This window comes from Miscanthus floridulus, chromosome 19 (genome assembly GCF_019320115.1).
Source record: "Miscanthus floridulus cultivar M001 chromosome 19, ASM1932011v1, whole genome shotgun sequence".
In the NCBI taxonomy this organism is placed as follows: domain Eukaryota; kingdom Viridiplantae; phylum Streptophyta; class Magnoliopsida; order Poales; family Poaceae; genus Miscanthus; species Miscanthus floridulus.
The window spans coordinates 79,425,894-79,429,166 of NC_089598.1; the positions used below are offsets into that span (position 1 = coordinate 79,425,894).

The 3,273-nt window shown below is 49.8% G+C and overlaps 1 pseudogene; it reads left to right on the forward strand.

Annotated features, from left to right (window-relative positions):
• Positions 1 to 2,018: 2,018 nt before the first annotated feature.
• Positions 2,019 to 2,994, forward strand: LOC136526221 (probable inactive receptor kinase RLK902; annotated as a pseudogene).
• The last annotated feature ends 279 nt before the right edge of the window (positions 2,995 to 3,273 follow it).

Sequence of the window (3,273 nt, forward strand, 5' to 3'; positions counted from 1 at the left end):
GCCCCTTGGTCCTCTGCATCATCACTGCGCGCCCACCCTACCCTCTGCGTGGTGTTGCCGCCCTCCCTCTCCTATTCTCTGCGTCATCATCGCATCCCATCCTATCCTCTGTGTATCGTCGCCCAGCTTTGTGCGGCGCTGCCTTCTGTGCGCTGCAGAGCTCCGCATCGCCAGCGAACTCTGCTTTACCACCGAGATCTACGCCTGGAGGCTTCGTCCTAAAACGCATGTGCTCCTGTCCTCTATGCACTGCTGCCATGCCCCACCCATCCTCTGCGCTGCGTCGTCACCGGCCCCAAGGGGAAACAGAGCAGCCGTGGGGCGTCGGGACATGGACATACGAGCGCATATGCAGATAATCACATGACTATTCTGTATGTACTATGACTTCAATGAGAGAAGGAAGAAAAATAAAAGGAATCAGCATAATATCGAGAAGAGCAAAATTCACCACCGGTCTCTGAACTTGGCCGGTGGTGTCATCCAGGTCTTTGAACTTCTAAAGTGATATTTGTGGGTTCCTAAACTTGGCAGACGGTATCATCATGTCTCTAAACTTTCAAGGTGATCACCGCAAGTCCCTAAATTTGATCAGCGGTGTCATCCCATTCCCTAAACTTTCAAGGTGATCACCGTAGGTTCCTAAACTTGGCAAGCGGCATCGTCCCTGTCCAAATGTGGTCTAACCTACTCTATAAGCTGGCGTGACACACTGACTTTATGTTAGACGTGGATCAAACATGTGTAAATTAATCAATCATTCTTTATATAATATTTATCATGAAAATATAAATTATATCAAATAATTTACATCAGCAAAAAATAATTTAATGTATTAAAATAATTTACAACAACAAATATTAGGTTTGAACTAAAATAGAAAAATACTAAAATTAATTTAATATTTATGTTCATTAATAGTATTAAAATAATATTAAAATTTCTATAGTATTAAAAGTTTTCTCTATTGAAAGTTACTTCTAATTTTAGTATTATTTTAAAAGTTTTAATAATAGTATTATAGAAGTAACTTTTCTCTATTATTAATACTATAATACTATACTACTTTTAATAGTAGTATTATGGTATTAGAATTTTTAGTAATAGTATTATAGTATTAAAAGCTATAATAATAATGTTATAGTATTAACAATAGAGAAATGTTACTTCTATAATACTACTATTAAAACTTTTAATTAGAAGTAACTTTTAATAGAGAAAACTTTTAATACTATAGGTAACTTTTAATATTATTATATTTGGACATGGATGACACCGCTTGATAAGTTTAGAGATCTATGGTGATCACCTTAAAAATTTAGAGACCAAATTTAATGATCCGCAGATATCACCGCCGACCAAGTTCAGGAACTGGCTGCTCTATGCATCAGGAATGAAGCCTGAAGTGGATATTCCGTATCGCTTGGCAGCAACAGCATCTCTCCTCAATTATCCGAAGGAAAAATTGGTCTCGTAGCATTAAAAGATCGCCGTATTCGAAAAATACCATCGAAATTTTGCCGCTCCATAAAATACCATCGAAAGAATGCAAGGTCACCTGGATATAGCATTCCGTCATGTTTGGAGCAAACGCCGTTGCCTCCGTCAAGCTCGTCCCCTTCTCCTTCCTGAGGTGAGCGTGGCCGCTGCCTCTGCTCCAGGCGGGGGGGGGGGGGGGGCATGGCAGTGAGCTCCGGCGTCTGGCTGGTGCGGTGCAGCTCCGGTGGAGGTGGCTTCGGCGAGCCGGGGCGAGCCGGGACGGAGCTAGCCCAGCACAGCAAAGAGGCAATGAGCCCCAATGACTACACTCTACGTGTTTCAAACGCGCAACCACCGCCGCCACTGCCTTCTGTCCGGCCAGCCGTCTCGGCTGCAGCCGGGGGCGGAAGAAGCTTTTCTGCTTCGGTAGGATTCCTCGGCCCTACGACCTCGAGGACCTGCTACACGCGTCCGCTGAGGTTCTTGGCAAGGGCACGTACGGTACCACGTACAAGGCCGCGATCGAGTCTAGGCCGGTCATGGCGGTGAAGCGCCTCAAGGAGACTTCGTTGCCGGAGCGCGAGTTCCGGGACAAGGTCGCGGCCATTGGCGGGATCGACCATCCCAACGTCGTGCTCCTACAGGCTGCAGGCCTATTACTTCAGCAAGGACGAGAGAAGCTCATGGTGTACGATCGAGTTCGTGGCCATGGGCAGTCTTTCCTCCATGCTTCACGGTACGTGCTCTGTTCTTGTCAAGCGACCTGCGACTGTGACCCCTCTCTGTTTTGATGACCAAATTGAATGAGGTTTTCTGACGGGGTTCCTAATTGCAGCAACCATAGCTCCGGCCGGTCGCCGCTGAGCAAGGACTCGAGGAGGCACATCGCACTGGCCTTGAGTACATCCACGCGACGGGCTCCATGGCCACACACGGCAACATCAAGTCCTCCAACATCCTCCTCAGCCGCACCGTGGACGCGCGTGTGGCCGAACATGGGCTCGCGCACCTCGTCGGCCCCACGGGTGCGCCGACGGCCTGCGTCGCGGGGTACCGGCGTACTGCACGCCCGAAGTTGTGGCGGACCCATGCCGGGTGTCGCAGAAGGCCGACGTGTACAGCTTCGGCATGTTGCTCCTGGAGTTGCTAGCAGAGAAGGCGCCGACGCACGCGATGCTACACGACGAAGGCGTGGACCTCCCACGGTGGGCGCGCTCCGTGGTGAAGGAGTGGACATCCGATGTGTTCGACATGGAGCTGCTCAGGCACCCGGTACCCGAGGAGGAGATGGTGGAGATGCTGCGACTGGCCATGGACTGCATTGAGCCCGCCCCGGACTAGCGGCCAGCGATGCTCGAGATCGTGGCCCGCATCGAGGCGTCGACGGCGTGCTCCAGACCAGCCCGGGATTTTTCCCGTAGCAGCCCAAGGCTGAAGCTCGCCGCCACAGGCCCCCTACCTGGAGCCGAGGCTGCGGCCGCACTCACCTCAGGAAGGAGAAGGGGAGGAGCTTGATGGAGGCGACGACGTTTGCTCCAAATGTGACGGAATGTTATATCCAGGTGATGTTGCATTCTTTCGATGGTATTTTACGGAATGACAAAGTTTCGATGGTATTTTTTGAATACGGCGATCTTTCAATGCTACCGGACCAATTTTCCCTTATCCGAAAGAACATGCAGTCCCGTTGGGCTTTCGACCCATAAAGCTCACAGCCTTTGACTTTTCGGTCAATACATGGCCCAGCGTTTCTGAAGTCGAGTTTGTGCTACGCGCTTCGACAGACCGCACCAT